The sequence below is a fragment of the Tupaia chinensis genome, unplaced genomic scaffold, assembly GCF_000334495.1.
Source record: "Tupaia chinensis unplaced genomic scaffold, TupChi_1.0 Scaffold140548_1, whole genome shotgun sequence".
In the NCBI taxonomy this organism is placed as follows: domain Eukaryota; kingdom Metazoa; phylum Chordata; class Mammalia; order Scandentia; family Tupaiidae; genus Tupaia; species Tupaia belangeri.
The window spans coordinates 1049788-1058492 of NW_006200423.1; the positions used below are offsets into that span (position 1 = coordinate 1049788).

The window sequence follows — 8705 nt, forward strand, 5'->3', positions numbered from 1 at the left end:
CCATCATCTTAAAAATGGCCAAAAGAACTTCACTAAATACATGAGACTGAAACACTCATACTTGCTTGGGAGTGCAGTATGGTTTCCATGGTAACAGATTTGGGAAGGGCAGCATGAACTACGGGCTTTTTTAGCTCTGTGTGTGTGTGTGTGTGTGTGTGTGTGTGTGTGTGTGTGTTTCCTTAACATGAACCAGATATTCAAACATACTGTAAGCTATTCAATTACACTCAACAAATATACCCTGAGACCCTTCACTGTGACCTCTACATTTGCAGAGATCTTTATTTGACTTAGACTAAGCTCTTTTTGGGAGTTCCAGTAGTTTTTCAAGTCCACAGGGATCTTGCTACAGACCTCCTCATCACGCTACTCTGTCAGACCACACAAATGTATTTGTTTTTGCTTCTCTTTACATTCCTTATTTAATTTCTTTCTCTTTTTTTTGTCTAAGAAATAAAGCAACTGGAAAAATAAGCTTTCCTATACACGCTTAGGTCAAAAACTAATGAGTTGTTTTGTCCCTATTTAGAAGTATTTAGATGTAACCAAAAAAAAAAAAAAAGAAAAAAGAAAGAAAGGAGAAAGAGAGAAATATATTATGATATATTATGAACTATGGCTAAAATGGTATATTTCTATAATTTTCATTTGTATTTTTCCTTGTTAAGAATAAAGATGTGCTGTAGAATTTCTAACAATTCTTATGGTGAGATATATTTGCTTGTTTTATCACATTATCTTTTTACACATTTAGAAACCATCAGATAATTTTGCTGTGCTCTTGCTCCTAAATGCTATATAATAGAACAATATTTTGAAATAACTCTTCATACAACTGTATAAATAATGCCCACAGTATATATTTTTAAGTTTTTTTAAACAGGTAACATTTTAGCAGGTGGTTATTTCCTTTTAGAATAATATAATAATTAAAAAATGATTACAAAAAAGAAAATTTAATTCTAAAGAAGAATATCAGCGTCAGATGTTGGCATAATGGTTAGGGTGGCTGGACCCCACATGGCCGACTACATGGTTCCAATCACAGACCATGATGATTTGAAAAACATGCCAGGCATGTATATACATATGCCCAAAATCCTGAAAGAAGATTGAAGCAGAAGGGATTGTGGCATGGCTATCCCCCAAGGGGTACTTCCTCACTTTCTCTCTCCCTATCTGTCTTTTTCTTTCTCTTATCTCTAGTTAGTGCATGAACTCTCTGGCAATATTTTTTAAAAAGAGAAGAAAAGAATATTGGCTCTATTATATATAATAAAATGTAGGCTACTTATGGACCCTGTTCTAGTCTGTTCTGTAGGTACTAACAGAAATACCCAAGTCTGGGTAATTTATAAAAATCAGGATTTATTCTGCTCACAATTTGAAGGTCTAAGATCCTGGGGCCATATCTGTTGAGGGTCTTCTTTTGCGTCATCCCCTGGCAGAAGGCAGGAGCTTCCATGTATCTGTGTGCATCTGTTCTGGTCTCATTCCCTGTCCTTATAAACTCACTACTATTCATGTAAAGGACCTTGTCCTAATAACTTTATCCAATCCTAATTGCATTTCAGGGCTTCCACGTCTCTATCTCATAATTGGATTATATTTCCTTATAATATCCTCACAATACAACAAAACTTCAATACATGAATAAATCACCCCCCAGGGGAGATGGCCACACCGCAATCCCTTCTCTTGCGTTTTCTTCTTGGGATCTTGGGCATGCATGCACACGCGCCCGGCGTGAGTTTTAAGCCACCAGGTCCGGGATGAGAACCGCAGTCGACTACATGGGAGTCCAGAGACATAGCCATTACACCAACTGCTGGTCCCTGAATGTCTTGTTTTAATGCCAGAGGGTAGGTGTCAGAAATCACCCACCCTCACCAGGCTTGGTCATATCACAATTCTTTTTTCTCCATTTTTCATCCTGTCATGAGTCAGGGTATGCACTCACACCTGCACATGCCCAGCCTGATTTTTCAAGTTGATGGGACCAGAACTTTTATTTTTAATTTGCTGTTGAGTGCCTTCCCTCACTGGAGAAAGAGAGAGAGAGAGAGAGAGGAAAAGTGAGAAAGTACCCCCTCCCGAGGAGATGGCCATCATTCCTCAATTCCTTCTCCTCGACTCTCCTCTTGGGATTCTGAGCATACACCCACATGTGCCCAGCATGTTTTTTAAAGTCTCTGAGTCCTGGACTCAAACAGTACAGTCAGCTATGTGGGACTCAGCCAGGAAGGACCATGGGCATGTAGGTACGTGTGCCTAACACGCTCAGGGAAATCCCAGGACACAAACCCAGGACCTTCCCCATGTGCGTTCAGTTGTGTTGTCACTGTGCCACCACATATCCCCCTATACATGAGCTTTTGTAGAGGGATTACACTGAAACTATAGCTCCTTCTTACTCATTCTACGTTCCTTCCATTTTAAAATTATTTCATTTGATTTGACAATAGAAAGAAAATACTGTTGCCTTCAGTGACTTCATGAAAGTGCTCTGTGTTACTGGTATGGGTTGTCCCTGTGGCTTTCTCACAATTGACTTCCTGTGAACAATTTTGCTTTTGTACCTCCACTCCAGTTACTGTAGTAAGGCAGATCTCAGGCTCCGATGTGCTTATGTCTTTCAACACTAATTTATTTTAAACGGTTTAGTTGCCAGTTGAAAAGGAAAAGTATATGGGATATATATACATATGGATTGGCTTTTATTACTTTTACAAGATACATTTTCTTTATTCTAGAAAATACTCAGAAAAAAATGAACTAGCTAATTTGTAACAGAATTTTATCGGCAAGTCTATGAAATGGCAGGTGTTCTATTTCTATTGATATATTATTACATCAAAAAGTAAGTTCAGTGCTAGCATCAATAATATGCAAAGATGTCAACACTGAGAAGGTTAGTTTAATAAAAAAAAAAGCCTATATACTAACCTTCAAAACTGTTCCTTTCTTTTGGTCAGAACATAGGCAAAGAACAGTAAATTCTCAACTACTACACAATCTATGGTAACACATTCTCATGATTACTGCCAGCTGGCACCAGCATAAGAACTTGACTCACAATGTTTAGGAAAAGTTTAGTAAACTAAGGTTTTTTTGTTTTGTTTTGTTTTTAAACAAAGTGGTTTAAATTTAACAGAACAATTGATCTATAAATTAATACTAAATAGAAGTCCCTAGACTGATCCTAAAGATGAAATGATGCTAAAAAAAAAAAGGAAAATAAAAGTTAGGACAGAAGACATAAATATAAAATATGCCAAACTGAGAAACTAATTGCTAAATCTTATTATTTTGAAAAATGAGAAATATATTGGATAAATAAACATTCTCTTACTCTTTTGTAATGAGTCTTAAGACGAAGCGTTAGCCTGCAGATATAAACTAACTTTCATACTTTCATTCCCAGGCCAATAAGTTTCCCATAAATCTTTTTTTTTTTTTTTTGAGAGGTTTTTGCTATAGGGCGTGTGCACTCACCAGACAGACAGAGACAGAGAGACAGAAAGCAAGAAATCACCCCCCAGGGGGGATGGCCACGCTGCAATCCTCCTCCTTTCTCCTCTTGGGGCCTTGGGCACACACGCACACACGCCTGACATGACTTTAAGCCACTGGGTCCAGGACTTGAACCGCGGTCGACTATGTGGGAGTCCAGCGACATAGCCATTACGCTAACTGCTGGTCCCCCATAAATCTTTAGAAGCAGTGGATCCTGGGATTGTCAGGATTTTTAAAACTATGTGTGTGTGTGTGAGTGTATTTATATACACTTTACACGCATATATATACATATATATACATATATATGCGTGTAAAGTATATATGTGTATGTGTGTGTGTATATATATACAGGTGTATATATACGTGTGTGTGTGTGTAAAGTATGGGCCTGGCCTTGTAGCACAGTGATTAAGTGTACACATTGGAAATCAGATCTCATATGGCTGACCAAGGCTCAAATCTCAGCTCTAATGGCTTGAAAACGCATGAAGCATGACTATGTGCATGTTCAAACTTTTAACAGGATGGAAAAATGAAGGAAAACGGATTGAAGTATGACCCCACCCTATTGTATGTGGGAGGAGGGCGCTTCTGATCTGTCTCCTTCTTTCTAGTGAGCACACATACTCTTAGGCAAATAGATAAATAAATAACTAAATAATACATACATACATACATATATATGTGTGTGTATACAAATATGTACATATATGTATACACACATATACATATATATATACACACAAACACACACATACACACAGACTCAAAACTATGAAAAAAACTAAAGTTATAATAATTGACTAATACATTGCATATGAAATAATACATTATGCCAATTATTTAACTATATTAACATGTAATTTATTTATACATAAATAGTGTTTAATGTAGGACATGAGAACATCTTAATATTTGATATAATAAAAAGTCAGACGTCTCCTGATGTCTCAGTTCTACGAAGGCTTTTAAATGGTAACATCCCAACCAAAATATTTACAAGACATTGCTAAACATTTTGAGTAAATAATATTCAAACAGCAAAAAAAAAAATCATCTTTAGTTCTATCAAATGACATTGCTAAACATTTTAGTAAATGACATTCAAACAAGAAATGGTGTTCAGTTCTTTCTTTTGTTGTACTTACATAATTCAATAGCAATATTAGGACCAGAAGATGGTGTAGTGATGTCACTGAATTCCCACATAGTTGATCTTGGTTTGAGTCCTGGACCCGGCAGCTTAAAACTCATGCTGGGCATGTGTGTGTGCATGGCCAAAATCCCAAGAGGAGAATGGAGAAGAAGGGATTACAGCAAGGCCATCCCCCTGGTGGTTGGGGGGGGGTGATTTCTCATTTTCTGTCTCTCTGTCTCACTCTCTCTCTCCAGTGAGCACATGTACTCTAGAGCAAAAGTCTCTCTATAAAACAAGCAAACAAATAATTCAACAGCAATATTAAAACCATATGAATAGGGCAGCAGGTGGCATGGTGGTTAAGAGCACTGGACTCCCACATGGCCAACTGTGGTTCGAGTCCTGGACTTGGTGGCTTGCTTTCTCACTTTCCTTCTTTCTCTCTCTCACTCTGGCCCTCTCTGGTGTAATTAAAATAAATAAATAAGTTAAGTAAAATAAAATTATTCTTAAAAAAACAGCATATGAACAACTTTATAAAACTCAAAAGAAAATAGAACATCACTATCAAAATTTTTGAAAAAAAAGGAAGAAGAAAAAATTTGTAAGTTTTTGGTTTTTAACCTATAATAATTCTATGATCTGAACTAGGTAGTAAAATTCTAGTAGTGACATTCTGATTGTTTTATTTTCAATCATTGAAAATGACCTTCACTTCTACTTTACTGGTTACTCTGCTGGTAGACTACCTTTCTCTCTGAAATGATAAGTCTTCTCACCTCTAAGTCTCAGTTGTGGTTTCCTCACAAGGGAAGACTTTGCCTTTCTCTATCCAGATCCAAAGCTGCCCACTCTTTGATTCCTTGCATTGAGAGGGAAATTTTTTCTATGTAAGTTAACAAAGATGTGATATCATGTTTTTATTTGTCATGTAAGACATATTTGTTTCTTCACATTCTTTCCAAATGAGAAATGGATGTCTAATGCCTTAGTCTTTTATCAGTTTCTTTGTATCCAAAGAATGGGCAGCCAATAGGGAGAACAGTAATATCACCTCAGCCCCATGGTTCAGAAGTCCCTGTGCTCACCCATAATCTATAATTATGTGCTCTTTGTTGGGTTCTCCTACCCCCTAAATTGAGAAGGGCCATCGTATAGTAACCTAGTGTTGAACTTCACACATGTCACTGGGGAGCCCATTCTCCTTCGCTAGCATCTAATCTCTGCGGCCCAAGCTCCTAGTTCTTGATCTAGTGCCCACAGTCCTCATAAGTTCGGATTTATTTCCTATGCTATTGCCTAACCCTCAGCTTCCAAATTCTATTTTACTCCTACTTTACAAATCTTGAAGTTATTCATTTTATATTATAATATTTATTACTGAAATTTAGTTTTACTCTGGGCCTTTTAAAGATATAATTGACAAATAAAAATTGTACATATTTATAGTATACAATTCAATGTTTGATATTATCTATAAAGATAAATATATATATAATGGGATGATAATGATATATGTATAGATAGATAGACAGATAGATAGATAGATAGATAGATAGATAGATAGATAATGAGATGATTAAATCAAAATAATTGGTTTTAAAATAGTGGCTATCCCAAGAAACAATTTTTCAGATAGATTACATTTTATCCAATTTTGAAGTGATGCAAAGGTGTCATTTCCTCCTCTTTAATGATGAGAAGAGTGAGAGCTGGAAAACATAGATTTTGGTCTCTCACCATTACAATGGTACTTCCCATGGTAAAGGCTTTTTGTTAGAGAGAGAGATTTTTGCTATAGGGCATGTGCACTTGCCTGAGAGACAGAGAGAGAAAGATGAGAGACAGAAAGCAAGAAATCACCCACGAGGGGTAATGATCACACCACAGTCCTTTCTCTTCCATTCTCGAGCACACATAATCCCCAGTGTGAGTTTGAAGCTGCTGGGTCTGGGACTTGAACTGTAGTCAACTACATGGTAGTCCAGCAACATAACCATTATTCCATCTGCTGGTCCCAAACATTTTACAATTAGGATTTTTGGGAAATATTCTAAATTTTTTTTTGTACTCTTTACTTAATTTGATTTATTATTATCATTATTCAATTTGACCAGAGAGAGAAGAGAGGGAGAGTGAGAAAGTGGGCTGCCAGGTCAGACTCGAATCATGGTCAGCCATGTGGGAGTCCAGCACCTTAACCACCAGGCCTCCTGCCAGCCACCATACTCTAGAATTTCTAATGCTAGAGTTTTACGAGCCACCAAGGGATTCTGATAGTGAACTAATTTTGAGAGCCCATGTATTACACATGTTGTTACTAACCTACTGTAACCTCTGGCATGGGGCATCTCACCCTCAATATAAAATCAGAAATACTTTTAAAACTGGCAGTGTGTTCTTACAGACTCATGAATCATATTTTGTGAAGAGGCATTCTATGCAATTGTCTGATTATATGAAGAATATGGTTTCCATTCTAGACTATGTGCTAACCTCTTTCTTTGCCTCCTCTGTCTTCTTCCCCAGACCTAAAATGTGAACAGAGTTGGTTGACATCAATAGCTCGGTTTAGGTCTTAGGACAGGAAGTTTCTTCCGTAGGCCCAGTAGACCTACATAAGGACCAAACCAAGACTGTGAAGTCATAATCACATGGACATCGAGTTGCCACTGTGTACTGGAAAGAAATAAAAATAAGGTGGCAGCCTGCTCTTCCACAATAATTTGTACCAAAAAACTGTATGCAATCGCCTTGCTCAGATAAGACGAATGAAACTTTAACCTAAGTATTCTAAACAAATCTTTCTACAGAAAGTGACTATAAATATATAGGACTTAAGGAGATATTTCGTTGTATCACTATCTGCATGCTAAAAGTAAGGCACTAATTCTTCCCTCTTATACCAACTAGGTGCTTTACAGCCTGAAGTCAAGTATTAGTTTTTTTTAAATGCAAACTGATACTCATGGGACAGTTACAATTTTTTTCCCTACTTGTACTATTTACATCGAATAAATTTCAAAATGCTCAAAAGTTTTAAAGTAGTAAGTAAATCTTCAGAGTGATGGATTAAAACAGTAAAAACAGTGAATGAATGAAAATAAAGCTTTTTTTTTTTTTTGAGACGTTTTCGCTATAGGGCGCATGCACTCATCAGACAGACAGAGAGAGACATAGAGACAGAAAGCAAGAAATCACCTCCCAGGGGGGATAATCACGCCACTAACCTTCTCCTCCATTCTCCTCTCGGGATCTTGGGCATGCACGCACATGCGCCCGGCGTGAGTTTTAAGCCTCCGGGTCCAGGAGGTGAACTGCGGTCCACTACATGGGAGTCCAGCGACATAGCCATTACGCTAACTGCTGGTTCCCAAATAAGTCTTTTTTAAAAAAAAAACAATGCAACCGGGGACCAGCAGATGGCATGGTGGTTAAGGTGCTAGACACTCCCATATGGCCGACCACGGTTTGAGTCCCAGACCTAGTGGCTTGCTTTCTCACTTTCTCTCTTTCTGTCACTCTCTGGTCAAATTAAAATAAATGAATGAGTAAATAAAATTAAATAAATCTTTAAGAAAAAAAAATGCAACCTTACTCAAGTTAAAAAAGAAAAATGCAAGAACAAAGCAACAAAGCATTTATATCACTATTTTAGAAAACATGACAGAGACCATAATTTTTTCACATTTATCCAGGAGGGAAATGAGGTATGAAGATAACTAATAATTCTCTGGATCAATAAATCACTTACAAAATACAGGGATAAATCCCTGGATGTATGGCTGAAGATTATTTACTATACTCAACAATGCCTTATATTAATGATGCTGACGTCAACACTCCTACAACATTTTCCCATAGTTACAGAACCCTCTTACTCAACACTATTTGTATTCTTCTAATAAATCAATACAATAGTTTAAAAATTGAGGATTTTTTTCTTTTCTTTTTTTTTGAGAGAGAGATTTTTGCTTGCCAGAGAGACAGAAAGCAAAAAAATTACCCCCCCACCCCCCCAAGGGGAACGGCCAAGCCGCCATCC

General features: G+C 37.1%; 1 long non-coding RNA gene across 1 annotated transcript in view; it reads right to left on the minus strand.

Annotated features, from left to right (window-relative positions):
• LOC102482621 (uncharacterized) overlaps nucleotides 1-8705 on the minus strand; it is a 234343-nt gene that overhangs the window by 57861 nt on the left and 167777 nt on the right. The window lies entirely within an intron of this gene.